Source organism: Ambystoma mexicanum, chromosome 1q (genome assembly GCF_040938575.1).
Source record: "Ambystoma mexicanum isolate Mex_15411 chromosome 1q, UKY_AmexF1_1, whole genome shotgun sequence".
NCBI lineage: Eukaryota > Metazoa > Chordata > Amphibia > Caudata > Ambystomatidae > Ambystoma > Ambystoma mexicanum.
In genome coordinates this window covers 253,504,656-253,519,812 of record NC_090922.1, presented here as the reverse complement: position 1 = coordinate 253,519,812, position 15,157 = coordinate 253,504,656, and the positions used below count along the sequence as shown (strand labels likewise).

The following is a 15,157-nucleotide window of genomic DNA, read 5'->3' as shown; positions in this document are numbered from 1 at the left end:
TGGTCGCAGCATGTCACGGGTCCTTCCTGGAGTGTTATGCTTCTGCTTTTCCAGCCAACGTTTGTTCGGCTTCACTCCTCTCTCTGTGGTCCTGCTGTGTCTCTGCCGACGTTTTCAGCAGGCGATATCAGTGTAGTTGCAGGACCAATCAGTCCACCTCGCAGAGGTCACGCCACCGTCTCCCGGATACCAGCTTCCATCTCAGCTTGCTCTCACTCGGCCATAGAAGGACTCTTCTGGTCTGCATCTGTCATCCTCCCAACGTCTTGGTTGCTCCTGCAGCGTGTCGTCTATTCTCCCGGTTTGAATCTCCTGCACTGACCAAGCTTCGCACCTGTTGCTCTCTTTAGCGAGTCCTTTACTTTTTCATCTTGTATGGCTGTGACCTCCCCTGCAGAATGCCATAGTCTGTATTTTGGCTTAATTGAGCACTCCTCTTGCCTTCTTGGCGCCATCTCGTCCCTGTATCTTTCGCAGGAGTTTTCTGTACGACTCTGTGAATGTTCTTCTTCGCAAGTACTGTCTGCAGAACCTCAACAGATGTTTAGGCTTTCATAGTTTTTAGGGAAAGAGGATTAGGGAGTTCCACCTTGGAACGGAAGTCCTTATCCCTATAGGGGAAGTCTCTCCCTGTAAGGTCCTCCTGCTTTTTACCACCCCTACGGGGACTATCGGGAAGCGGTCTCAGCTCGCTAGCCTCACAGGGAAGGGCTATCCCTTGTGGAGAAGTGAAGTGATCCCATGAATCGCCACAGGGACCAGAAACCTGGCATGGGACGTACCTTGAAAAAAAGGGAGATAGAGGATTTATAGCTGATCTTTTTTTGTGATCACGTGTGATGGAATGTATTTGGTTGTGTGCAAAACAAAATTAAATATTGAAAAAAACTCACATTTTGAAACTTGTAATTTAAAAAAAATGTTTTAATACAATTCTGTGAAGAGTGTGTATACATATGAATGCAGAATCTTGGGTACAGTGGTGTCCATGGTGTTCTACTACATTATAATGCCCAGCTACCTCTAGTCTTGTTTATTTAAAAAAAGGAACCCCCCCCCCCCTCCCCCGAGTATGTAATACTTTGCAACCTGCTCTATTCCTTCTTTATATGTATGTTGAGCAGGGCTATTCATACCTTTCTGATCCAGTCGCCAATAGGCAACCAAGCCCTCATTGGCAGCTCTTGTGCAAACAGATGACAGGTGCATTGGGTGGCCATGCTAAGGTATATGCACTTCTCTGCAATTATGGCAAATGTATCCTCTGAGTAACCCATAAGTGTGTCAAGCTAGTAGAACCACTTGGTAAAGTGAAAGATATGGTGTTGCTCATGTATCATTCTTTCTCTGACCCATCTAATTTACCTTCCTAAATTGTATGTGCTTTGAAGAAAAAAGTGCTGAAGGACTACATTCCTCTGGTGTCCATGTACAACTGCTTGGTGGTGTCGGTCGGGCTATTAGAATACTGTGGGGCTGATTTACAAAAGTGTATTTCAATGGGAAAATCCCATTGAAAAACACGTAAATCAGGCTCTGTATAGTCACTCGAAAATCTAGTGCAAAATAAACAGCTTTCAGAAAATTAGGATACCCCTATGAAAAAGCAAAAAAAACAACAGATCAGGCAAGTCATTAGAGGGTTCACTATCAACGCGATTGTTGGCGTAACTCCTCGAATATAGTGTTGTGTGACCAACACTGAATTTAGCATTCCAGAAGTATACACTACACAAATGTTGGTGCAGCAAACCGTTTTGCATAATTCAGAGACACAAAAAGCCTTTCACTGACAGCGTAAGGCATTAAATAAAAGTGAAGGGGCAGGTCATACATCTTCCTCCTCCTGAAAGAGTCATCACCAGCTAATGTCACATATAGAAGATGAGAATGCCTTTGCACTTTATAGGGGTGTTATGTGTGACATATGCAACCGTTGTTTAGGCTCATCCCCACAGACATCCCTCTCTTTAAACCTCTCATTACCCCTCTCTCCTGGTCTGACCACTCTCTCCTCTCGTCTCACCTTGACCTTCCCCTCGACTCAACCAGCACTGGCAGTCTCTTCCTCCGTCATTAGAATGATGAAGCGTGTGTCAGTCGCTGCATTTGCCTCATCCTTCATCCCTCCTCTGCCCCCCACACTTGACTCTCCCGCCGACTCGGTTGTAGCTAAACTCCACCTCTCTATCTCAGACACCCTGGACATCTGTGCCCCTGTCATGAGGATCCGCATGAAACCTGCCTCCAAATGCAACTCTTGGTATGACTCCGACTTGGCTGCTTTGAAACGCAAGTGCAAAGCTGCAGAGTGGAAGTGGCTGGCATCTAGCTCATCCTCTGACAAACTGGCCTGCTGCCTACTTCAAAGGCAATATCGCCTCTCCATCTGCTCCAAGAAGAAGGCTCATGGCCAAGCCTGTATATCTGGAGCCACCAACAACAAAACTGAACTCTTAAAATCTGCAAGGAACTTGCCAACCCTACCACAGTCTCCTCTTCCCCTCCACCATCCCAGACCCTCTGCTCTGCATTGGCCTCCCACTTCTCCGAACCTCTGGACATTCTGTCCTGTCTTCTGCATCCCCACTCCACCCACTCACCTTACCTCTCTCCTGCCTTGCCTCCCATTCCACCATACTCTCCTCTTTCTCTCCCATTGCACCACATGAGAGCTCTAGAGTTGTCCGCTCTATGAAAGTCTCCTCTAAACAGGTGCTCCCTTGCACCTCCAGAACCATCAAGGACAACATAGCCTCTCTCGCTCCAGCCTTGGCTGACCTCTGCAACCACTCATTTGCCACTGGCTCCTTCCCCCAACCCTTCAAGCACTCTTGTGCACCCTCTCCTAAAAAGGGCTGTCTGCTGACACTTCTTGCCCGGCTACCTATTGCCACATCGCCTTCACCTCTTTCTTGGGCAAACGCATGGAGAAAACTTGACATCCACCAACCGACCCTCCACACCGAAATGGTCAGCTGCCTCCACGATCACCAGTCTGGTTTTAGGGCTGCCGGAGGCACCCAAACTGCTCTCCTGAACACCTGTTAAGACCTACTCTCCAGTCTGGATTCCGACTCCCCCTCTGTTCTGATCCTCCTCGATCTCTCTTCTGCCATTGACACAGTCAACCACTGCATCCTCATAAACCGTCTATGTGATACCCTAGGCATCACAGACAGGGAACTGGCGTGGCTTACCTCCTTCCTTTCAAATATACCCTCCCAAGTGCAAATGGGTCATTTTCTCTCCTCCACCACACTCTCTACCTGTGGCATCCCTCAGGGCTCCATTCCACTACCATGGCTCTTCAACATTTACCTGGCCTTCAGGCCTCCCTTCGCCCCCTCCAACTAATCCAGAATAAGACTGCAAGACTTATCCTTGGCCTCAAGCCCTGGGACCACATCTCTCCAGCCCTAAAACCTATCCACTTGCTCCCGGTGACCGTAAGGATCAAATTCAAGACTTTTGCATCATCCAAAAGTCTTTCTGGGGTCTGGGGCCTCGATCCAGCTTTCCCTCCCTAAATAGCTCCTGGCCAGAGTCCTTCGGTCTTCTGACTCCAACTCTCTGCAGGTCAACGCTTCTCCAAGCAGAGAGTGTGAGGTAGATCCCTTTCCTCGGCTGGCTCCTGCCTCTAGAACAGCCTCCCTCTCCCCTCAGACTTGAGCCGGATTTTCTTAAGTCTCAAGACTTTCCTTTTCTCCTCTTCATTCCCTCTTCCCCTTCCTTGCTAACTCTCCATCTGTCGCTGCGACTGGGGCCTGGTCCCTTCAGAGTCATACAGGGGCCAGACCCCCCCATACCAGTCCCCCAGCATACTTTGCCAGCCCTAGCCCTTGGGCTCCCTTCCCTCGACTAGCCCAACTTGGTCCTCCCTGCCCACCGCACTCATCCTCCCCTTCCCCTTCCCCTGGCGCTTGCCGCTTTGGCTCGCCCAGCACTTGCTCTACCCCACTCCTGCACTTCTCCCTCTACCCCTTTCCCGCTTGCACTTACCACCTTGTCATGCACTTACACAGTAGGATTGTCACAAGGCCAATGTAACCATTTTTTGTTGTTCTACTTTTTGGATTCCCATGCCACCCCTTCCCGCCCTCGCATCTTGAGTTGTGGCGCCTGTAAACACCCGTCTATAGACGCCATACAAATGACCAATAAATAAGTAAAATAAAAATGGGGAGTGACCACTCACACATACTCGGCATGCTGTATGAATCAGTTAGGCACTGGAGCAGGAGGCCAGGTTGCTTGAGATTGGGGAATAGCTGGAAGGAAGTTTGAGCACGTTCATAATTTCCTGTGGCTCCTAGTATGGAGGAACATAGAAAATGTAGTATCTATATTGTTTCGAGGACAATCAGTGTAGGCCAGTGGGAGGCTCCAGGAAGGCCAAAAAGGGGAGAAAAAAAAAAGGCACATAACGTTAAAGGCAATTGATACATCTGACACAAATCTCTGTATCTGAAACAATTCTGGAGTTGGTGAAAACAGTTCTGACTAAGGAAAAAAATAAAAATAAAAATGGAGCTTATTTATCATCATCTTCTTTCCATTAAATGTCTACATCAAAGGAGCGATTCAGTTCAGGACAACGAACCAGGAAGGACATTCCTGGACTGAGAGGTCCTGGAGACAGTGGCTAGAAGCATGGGTTTTAAACACTAAGGTCCCTTAAACCCACCGCTTCAATGACCCCAAAATGAGGCACTTTAAGTATACTCCAATGAATGGGCTGCCAGTCACCTCCGACATAAAAAGAGAAAATCCTCAGAAAGCATACCACTTCAGAAAGCATGCCACCTCAGAAGATTTACATTCCCGCTTTGTGGCAAAACTGTTCCCTCTGTGAGATGAGGAAGCATCATTACCAGAAAATATCGAGAGAGATGCAATTTTGCAGAGTCCGGTTGGAGATCTTCAATGGATACAGAGAAAGATGATTAGAAATAATGGGGGAAAAAGAGATTGATGTGGCTAAAAAAAACATGTACAACAGGCACACCTTGCACTGGGATCAAATACGTAAGTGTCATACACGGCTCGAGTGGTCTCGAATGGCTTCCAAATGCTAAACAAAGCAATAGACCAAGGAACTGATTGTGCCCCTGTCCTGGCAGATACGCAACAGTAGGTGATATTCCTCTCAGATGTAGCGTATAAGGATGACAGGTCTTAGGCGATGGCAATGGGGGGCCTCGTGATCTGGAAGATATCACATCCACATTGGAGACTGGCATACGGAGGTATCACAGATTACAACTGCCATGAAAATGCCTTTAGTGTCAAACTGTTTGGGGATACCCTGGAAGAAAAGGTGCATAAAGAAGTTCGGAAATATAAGCATGCCAACAAGCTAAGAAAAACCCATATCAGTTTATAAATCTAAGACTGCAGACCACGAGAATCAGTATAGGTCAAGCAACCCTCCAAGTCTAAAAACAAGCATGGTTATAGTCCCAAGACTGCTCCTCCCTCTTGTCACTTGGACATACCGGACACACAATTGTTAACTGTATATATTCCTGCTTTTCTTCCATTATTACTGTGTATATGCCATGTATATATTTTATTGTCTGCAACTAAGCTTCGCAAATTCCTGTATCTGCTGCGCCTTGTTACCCTAGGGTATTCCGGCGCATTACAAATAATAAACAAACAAACAAACAAAACAGCCATCCCAATTCCTGTCTTGTTAGCTGCAAAGTCCTGTTGTTCAATACCTTATTGGAGCTCACCTGAAGTTTCACAGATGCCGTGGCATGAGCGATACCAGATGTTTGGGTGTGATGACTGCTCAAAATGATGCACAGGATGGAATTTCACGACATCTTTGTGCGTTGGGGCGACAGCAGCTGCACTCTGAACATTCCTTGGTAGTCTCTTGAGGTAAATACAAATTCATGTTACTAATAACCTTTGCATAAATAATACATTATAACATATATATTTTTTCTTTTTTTTTTTTTAGCAAAAAAGACTATGAGAAAAACTGGATTGCCACATTGGACTCTGCGGCAAACTATAAACTTGCGGCCCATCTTCCACCACAGGCTAGGAAGCTTCATGAGCTACAAGCCTTCCTGGTAAAATATCCAAACAGGAAACTTATTTTTGAGAGCACGTCTGAACCTTTTACCCAAGAATGAAATCCTAAGGTTCAGAAACCAGTCAACATCTAATATATGTAGATTTTGCAACAACCAGGAAGCGGTGGAAATGATTCGGCACCTTTTACTCATGTGCCCAGCGGTGGACCACATCAGAAAACCTTACCTGGAAAACATTTTTGCATCATCTCATTTACACGAAGAAGACCTATGGTGGTCCCGGTTGATTGGAGGAGAGAAGACCACCTGGGTGACTGCTACGGCAAATATCTTGGACCTCATTTTAAACTCTAACGCAACGTCACCTACAACATAGCCTACAGACCCAAACCGTAACAATATGTTGTTTATGACATAGCCTCATGAAACACTCTTGTAAAAACCTTTTAGGTTAAAATCAAGTAATAATAAAAAATAAAAAAACATTGTCAAAGGAGATAGTACATATCATCCATACATTGGGGAGAAGATTATGTTACAGTATTTTGCTACCTGAGATATATCTAATAATATATGTAGTATAGGGTGCCCATGTGGTATGCACTACATAGACTAGGTGATGAGAAAAGTGAAAACGAGATGGAATGACCATCGCTCCATCATCCTGACAGACCACTTGAGACCATCTGTGGAACGCTACTTCATTGAAGCAAAGCATCACGTTTTGCAGGTGTGGTTCAAAGTTTTAGAAGTCGTGACTAGATCACCACATAACGGACATAGAACACATACTGTGAATCAAAAGGCGGCCTATTCAATTGATAGGTTGGACCACGTTATCCCTACAAGAATAAACGAGGATTTTAACTTCAATTTTTTCCTTATAATTTGGGAGGAGGTGTTTTTAGCAATTGCAGTTCAGTAATTTGTTAGACAAAATAATGGGTTTCTTCAGTAACATGTAGCTTTATTAGGGAGGAGAGATTCCTGACTGTCGGCATGGTGTATGACTTGAATGGTCCTAATCATTGCTGCTGTATATATAATTATGAATTAGTGAGCATATATTCTATTTGTCAGCATCTTTGAAGATATGTTGATTCACTATTTTGGAAATTCGCTGTATTGAGTGACTTTTTATATAGGGATTCATGTACATATTTCTGGTTTGTGTTAGGTTAATGATCATACTTGGTTATATTTTTGTAACTATTTTTCATTTTGGTGTATTCTAGTGCAACTGGTTGGGATTATACTAGATTAGACAAAGTTATTTTATGGCCTGTTCACGTGTGTACATCTTTGTGAAGTCATTGCATTATGTTACACGTTAGCGCCATGACGTAACTGCATGATCCTTGAGTAGTAGATCAGGTGCAGTGAATGTGATGCCCAGTCTTTTTAGACTTTCTGACCTAATATTCCCACAGGTAGGACACGATGTTATTTGTATAAAACGTTTTGATCATTTTGGTTAATATATATGATGGGCATATCAATGTTTTTGGTATTTATTTTAGATTGGTTCTTTTCAACAGATGAGCCTACAAAATAAAGAGTGAAGTATTCTCCAAGTTACCTGGGACAGGTAAGCTTTGTCTAAATGGCTTTATCAAACATATGTAAATTAGGTCTACATTAGACATTATTCTGTATATTTAAAGACACTTCCCCTGACAAAGGATGTGTTGTGAATTACATTGGAACTACAAGTTTGTCTCTACGCAATTGGAATAAAATATTATATGTTTTTATTAAATGGTTCAGAAATTCGCTCACATTTCAGTGACCTTCTGGTATAGATTTTCTATGATATAATTTATGTGAAGGGAATTAGTAATTCATAGTAGTATTTACAGCAACTGGATGTATCCAGTTCCAAAGAAGGTTTTCCTCTGGCTTTTTTGTTTGGTTTGTTTTAAGGATGGATTCTGGTGTGCACCAAATGTACCCGATTGAAATACTCTGATGGTAGTGGTTTCAGTTTTTCTGTGGTTTTCTTGCTCCATCGACTTTGCCATTCCGAGAAGAATTTTATTGTTGGAATATTGGGTTTTCATTACTGATTTTAAACTCCACTGTTTGTATTGACTGGTGCGTCGGACTCGGTATTTCTTCTGTCTCTATTCATTCTCTCGGCTCGCCCACTTGCGACTCACTGCACTTAAGTGCAGGAGCGAGCGGCCACGCTAGCAATACACCAAAGGCGCCCTAAAGGCAAGCCCATCTGTGCCCGTCTGGGCGGGATGGTTATGCCTCATCTACTATACATAACCTGTCACAATCTGATATTTTAAACCTTGCACCTTCATGTACAGTACTGCCCAATAGGTTTTTATCTGCTAGCATAATCCATGAGAAAAGTGCAATGAAATTGTATTGTGCATTTCTAGTCAATGTTCGCTCCGTGGTCGCACATTCTTCGTTAGTCCAGGAGTTCATAACTAAACAGAGCCCGGACGTTTTATGTCCAACTGAAACATGCCCGAGAGATTCTTCGGGCCCTGCATTGGTGCAGGTCCTCTTGGACAGCTATGACATTCTTCATCTACGCTGAGTGTCAGATCATCCAAGGGGTGCGAGTGTCAGATTAGACAAGAGGCAGAGAGGCAATTATTTTTCAATCTTCTCTCATTATCAGTTTTTCCCTTGTCCCACGACATTAAAATGGAGGGTCTTTTAATGAGTTTTGACATTTCTGCCTCCTTCGCAACACATTTTCTTATTGTCGATCGCCTCCAGGCTCAGGTTTATGTTTTTTTCAAATCTTTTGGGGATTTTGTGGCGATGCTGCAAGTTAAATTTGCTAACATGTTAGTTTTGGGCGATTTATAATATTAGGTTTAATTTGCCCAATTCTCCATCAGCAGCTCAGTTTTTTTAATCTATGCTGGATCTAGGCTTACATCAGTTTGTTCAGGGCCTACCCATTAATTGGGCAATATTTTAGATCTTATTTTTTCTGTTGGGTCGTTTGTTTCTGTTGCTCCTGTTATGCAAGTTCCTTGGTCTGATCATCGGATAGTGCCTTTTCGGATGCTGTCCCCAGTACCATTTATTAACTCTTGTGTACACAAGCTGTAACTAGGCGTACCTAGTGCTCAGTTGAGCCTGGATCTATTGCATCTTTCATTAATGACAAATGTGACAGTGCTTCTATTGTGGATTTGTCATTTTTATCCCAGACACTTAGCCTTGCAGCTGATCATTTTGCACCTTTCCAATTAGTTCGACTTCGTGGGTGGCTTTCAGAGCCGTGGTTTACTGACTATCTTAAAGCCTTGCGCCTTAAAATTATACCAATGCAACGCAAATGGCACCTGTTTTATGGATCGAATGAGAAGCTGCCATTTCGTCAGCTTACCAAACAATATCATTTGGCTATACTTATACGAATAAAGTTGAAACTGCTCTGAACCAACCCAAATAACTATTCTCGGTGGTTAGGTTGCTTTCATCTACTGCTCATTCATCTCCGAGAGTGGTTCATGCTCAAACACTCTGCAACTCATGGTCTGACTTTTTTGTCACAAACATTGTACGAATACGTAACATCTGCTCGATGAAGCGGGATGCTGATAACTTAGTGCTAGATGCACATGTAGCAACTTCATCCCATTCGTGGTCCGACTTTCCTGAGTTTTCCAGTGAGGCAGTATAGATAGCCGTAAGCAGCCCCCCTCGGATCCAATCACTTTGGGTATATTCAACGATATTATGCCGAATAGAGTCACTTGGGTTATGCAGGCAGTTAATCTGTCCTGCCAATCTGGCTCTATTATAGCTGAATTAAAACAGGCCATGGTCATTCCCCTTAAGAAACCGACGCTAGACTCTTGTACTGTGGATTATTTTCGTCCTCTCTCTACTTAATTTTTAAATGAAATTACTGGAGCCTTTGATCTACCCTCTTCTCTGTTCTTTTCTAGAATCTTCTAATTTTCTGGACCCCTTTCAGTCTGGATTTTGGAGAGTGTCCTGGTTTCCGTGGTGGATGATCTTGCCAGGTTGTTTGACCACAGGGGAGTGGAAGCCTTGATCTTATTAGATCTTTTGGTAGCTTTTGACACCTTGGACCACTGCCTTCTGTTGTCTCGCCTGGCTCTGAAGGGTCTCTCTGGGCAAGTATTGTCCTGGTTCTAATCATTTTTTGACTGAGGGGCCAAATTCTTTCTGTACTCCATTCTATTCCTCTACTTACTTGCGTTCATGTTGAGGTCCGCTCTCCTCCGCCTTGTCCCCTGTATTATTTAACTTCTATATGCAGTCTGTCAAATCCGCTCTTACGGCCTCTGGTGCTACTCTTATGCCGACGAAACTCATTGACCGACTTGATCTCAACCAATCTGTGGTGTTGTTGTGCCTGTGCTTGGCGGCTATAAATAGGTTGATGAACAGCAATTGGCTTAAGCATAATGGGAACAAGACAGGTTCTGGTGGTGGGCTCCCCATCCATTTCTACTCTTTGGATTTCTTTTCTTTGGCCACCTGTCCTGGGTGTTCCTCCCAATCCGGTGACGGTGGTGAAGAACTTGGGTGTCTATTTGTCTGTGCCGCTCTGAATGTCTGCTCAGGTTAGCTCTGTTTGCAAAGCCACTACTACCACCTAAAGGTTCTCTGAAAGGTGCTGCCTTTATTTAGACATCTGCAGCCTTTGGTCAATGTTGCTTTAGTTCTTAGTCGCATTGATTATTGTAATGCCTTGTTTCTAGCGCCTTCTCATTATCTACTGCACCAGCAGCAGCTACTTCAACATTTGGCAGCTCGGGTTGCCACCGACACTCCTTATTGGGCTCAGATCACACCTGTGCTTCCATCTCTGCACTGGCTGCATGTGACTACGAGTGTTGAATTTAAGTCTCTTTGCCTGGGGGAAATCGGACTTATTATCTACAGATAAATGCATTCCTTATCTTCCTGGGTGCAGCCTCTGTTCTGGTAATGCTTCCTTGATTACCGTTCCTTGTTTTTGGCTATCCAGGAAAGGAGGTCGTGCATTTTCAATTGTTGCTGATAAATTGTGGAATGCTCGGCCATTTGCGCTTCGATGTATTGAGAATCATTACGAGTTTAGACGCTCTTTGAACATGCTGTTATTTTAGTTGCCATGTTTGGTTCTGGTTGTGTTAGCACCAGCATGCCTTTGGTGAATGTGCACTCTATACATTATGTCTAACGTAACATGCCAAATGGCATGGCAGGAGAAGGATTTGATTATATTCTTGGTTCCTATTCCCTTGGTGAAGTTTGATCTTATGCTGTATCTAAATGGCTTGAACACAACTGATGCCCACTCGGGACTTGCAGTACATAGAAGCTCACTTGCATATAGATTAGGGGTTGGACAGGGTACTTCTTCCCAGAGACAGGGGAAGAATGGTACAGCCTTGATTATGCAGCACTCTCATGTTGAATTCAGCCACAGCAAGGCATCTGTTCTATATTCAGGGGCATGTGGTGGCCTTTACTGTTGTCTCATTGGTGAAACTGCACACAAGACCTCCCATAGTTCACCTGTATACTAGGAACTTGCTTCACAGGAATTTGGGTGGATGGTTCATCCGACACCCACAACTTTAATAGGAAGCATTGCAACAGTGGCTAGACCAACACAAACCTGGAGAAGGGTTCTTCGCTAGGCTTGCCCTCCGAGATTATGCTTAAAACTGAAGCCATTGGCCTGGGCTGGAGGGCCCATCTGGAGAATGAAGATCATCAAGAAAAGGGGTCAATTCAGGACCAGCCACCAATTTAGTAGGAAAGAGTGGCGTTTTACTGATCCCTCGAGTGGTTGCAAGAAGAAGGTGAGGGGAGAGAGTGGTACTAGTCAGGAAAGAAAACACCACAACTCTGTCATATTAACAGCCAATGGCTATGGGGGAACCAGATCCCATCGGGTGGCCAGGTTTGCTTTCTAGCTTGGCTTCTGGGCAGAAGAATACCTGCAGTACCCATGGGCAGTCCACATAAAGAGGGTGGACAATGCTGCCACGGATCATCCAAGTCAGATTATCCCATTATCCAGGAAGATCACAATACAGATGTGGCTATTCAAAAGTTCTGTGTAAGGTTCGGGGTTCCATCAATGGATCTGTTTCCACCAAAGGAAACGTCGGTCCTGCAGAAGCTCTGCATGAGGCTCCAATGCAAGGCCGCCTAATGGTGAATGCAATGTTACTTTAAAGGCCGGCATCCCTCCTATATGCTCTGCACCCAAGTCCTTGATTCCCAGGGTTGAACTCAATCAGGGATTGTGGCCAGATGTCATCCTGGCAACTCTTGGGGGAGGAGACCGTTGTTTCCTTTCCCAATAGAAATGGCAATAAACAGGGATTGGGTTCTCCTTTCTTTTCCTGCTTCAATCAATCAGAGGCCAGCAGAGAGCTCCTGGTCCTGGAAATGGGCGCTAACAAGCCTGAAAGGGGGAGTTGCAGTCTTTTGAGCTCTCAGCCCAGTTAGCCACGTCAGTACAAAATTCAAGATGCCCTTCCACACCATGACAACAGATTGCCATAACTGGAAAAAGTCTCTGGCATGTAAATGAACATTCATCCCCCTTTCCAGTGAGGTTCCTTCCATTATGCAGTTTCTTCAGGATGGGTTCGCAGGAGGGTTGGCAGTTTCTACCCCCAAGGATCAGCGGTACACCATAAAAAACATTTTGTCCTTGATGGGAGGATAGAACCCAAGGGACGATCCTAATGGCTAGATTCCTTCAAGGTTTCTCGTTAGCTCACCCTAATGCACTGTCTGGGATTCATTTGTCCTCAGGCTCTGCAGTCCCACCCTTTCAAACCCATAAATCGGTTGATTTAAGTCTGACCCTGAAAACAGTATTTGTGGTTGTGATCACTTCAGCCCATAGGCGGAGGGATTGCCAGAGCCACTGGTAGCGAGGTGTTATCAGACTTTCCGGCCCAAAGCTGTCAAGCTTTCCTCAGGCACAAGAGATTGTGCTGCCAACTTCCTTTCAGGTGTTTAAGGATGTTTAATGAACATCAATGGGTTGGTTGAATGCTTATCTAAACCTAAATCTAAAGATGGGAGCAGGCTACGACCATCAAATAAAAATAACCCAGTCCTAGTCAAGTCTGTCAAAATAAGAGGGCATATACTAATAAACCTATTGCCAATCCTTACTTCTAAATACAAAATGGTGTGAGAAAATAGTGTAAGCAAAAATAAAAGTGTTCAAGAAATAATATGTCCGTATAGTTGGGCAGTTGGCTTCCCTTCCCCGCATTTTCAGCATGAAGCAAGGCGGTATGTTTGAGCCACGCACACACTCTGGTTTCTCTGCCTCAAGGAGACAGTTCAAAGCAAAAAGGTATCAGGGACTTTTGCCAAAGCTTCTTTTCCAATAACAATTGTTTACTGCAGAGGGTCTGTCCCAACAAATAAGCACCAAAGTTCCAAAGTGATTGTCAGTAATTGCCGGACTTCGCCTGACCATAGTAGCGGGACATGTCAGGTACACTGCTCGGGTGTGAATGTTTTCTCCCAGAGCGGGCGGTCTGTGTGGAAGTGTTTGTGTGGAAGTGTTTGCTAAGGGAAGGGGGATAAAGTTCCCACGTATCCTACCTGGTAGGATGCGGTAAAGGTGTTACGGGGGGGGGGGGGAATACTGGGTCTCGCCATCTGGTGTCCCACCCCCACAAGACCCCTTACCCAGGTGATCCTCCAGCACTGGTCCAAACCCAGGAACTGGATCCAAAAGCAATGGCTGTGTCCTTGCCACCTGGATAACAGATCCCTGGGGTCTAGCGGGTGAGACACGGCCATTCCCAGGACAGACATTCAGTGCAGAAAGTAGGGTGCAGGTGAGGCTGGATGAACATAAAGATGATAGTGGGTCCTGAAGATTGGATATAGGCTTGTTCCATCAAATGGCATAGGTATACCCAATAGGAAAGTACTGGGAGAAGTAAGAGGGATGTGGAGGTCATCCCTCGATCACTTACTGGAAATGTCATTAGTCATAGACCAACTCTTCCTTGTCACAGCACTGGCTTCTCACTTCATCCACCTATACACGGATGAAGGGCATGTAATCCAAAGAGAAATATTAACTGTTGGATTGGGGGTAATTTAGGTATAAGGAGGGGGGGGTCAGACCAAACTGAAAATGGCCCTGACCCAGAGGTATGTACCTCATGGGTAAGTACTGTGACAAAGAACTAGCAGTAAATGAAGATTACTAGTAAGTAATCGAGGTATAACTGGTCACAATGGCAATTTCATTGCCTCCTCAAAAGAGTATACAGAATACTCATTCTTTTGTTTTGCATTTTACAGATAAATCCACATTGTGGGTGAACTCAGGAAATGAAGACATACCTGGAAAGGTCCAGGTAGAGTGTTCAGCCCTACTTCAAAAGCGGTTTGATTTAATAAATGCCAACAAGGAATTCAACAATAAACCAGTGTTATTGATCAACCAAGTGTTATATCCATCAGATGCGTTTCCATTTCATAAGAAATTATTTGCATACCCTCACTGCTTTGCATCACTGTTCATGGAACCTTTGGGGGAACTCCTCACCAACACTGACACCAAGATACATATAGATGTAGATAACAATCAGCTTTACCGAACGATCAGCTGCATCCATTGGCTGAAGCACCATCTATATATCAGCCAATCCTGGATGCCAAGTGGCTACCTGAACCTCAACTCACCAAAAGCCAAATTAATTCTCCTAGGAAATCTCACCAAGCTTGGCCATGCCCAGAATCGGCTAACTTCCATGAAGCTCAACGGATTCATGCCTCAACTCTAAGCCAATACAAAACATCTTGGCTTTACCATAGACTGACTGTTCACTCAAAACACACATCTTCAAGAACATCCAAGTAGCAAGGTACCAGACTGTGTTCTTCAGAGAAGACAAGTCTTTCATACCTGCACCGCCTTTCAAACAGCTGTCCATGCCCTTGTCATCCTCCACTTGGCCACCTTGGCCCCTTTTAGAAAGGTGTCCACCATGATGCAGCATTCCTCAGCGGACTGAGAAAAAGTGGCCACATTACCCCCAATCCCAAAGAGCTGCACTGACTACCACTTCAAGTATGCATTACTCTAGATAACCTGCACAAGAGGCCAC

The 15,157-nt window shown here is 44.7% G+C and overlaps 1 protein-coding gene across 5 annotated transcripts in view; it reads right to left on the bottom strand.

Annotated features, from left to right (window-relative positions):
* LOC138527192 (uncharacterized) overlaps nucleotides 1-15,157 on the bottom strand; it is a 536,606-nt gene that overhangs the window by 463,159 nt on the left and 58,290 nt on the right. For all 5 annotated transcript variants that reach the window (XM_069638300.1, XM_069638302.1, XM_069638299.1 and 2 more), the window contains one exon: nucleotides 5,742-5,886. The gene's annotated coding sequence lies outside the window, so the exon portion shown is untranslated. The remainder of the gene's footprint in view (nucleotides 1-5,741; nucleotides 5,887-15,157) is intronic.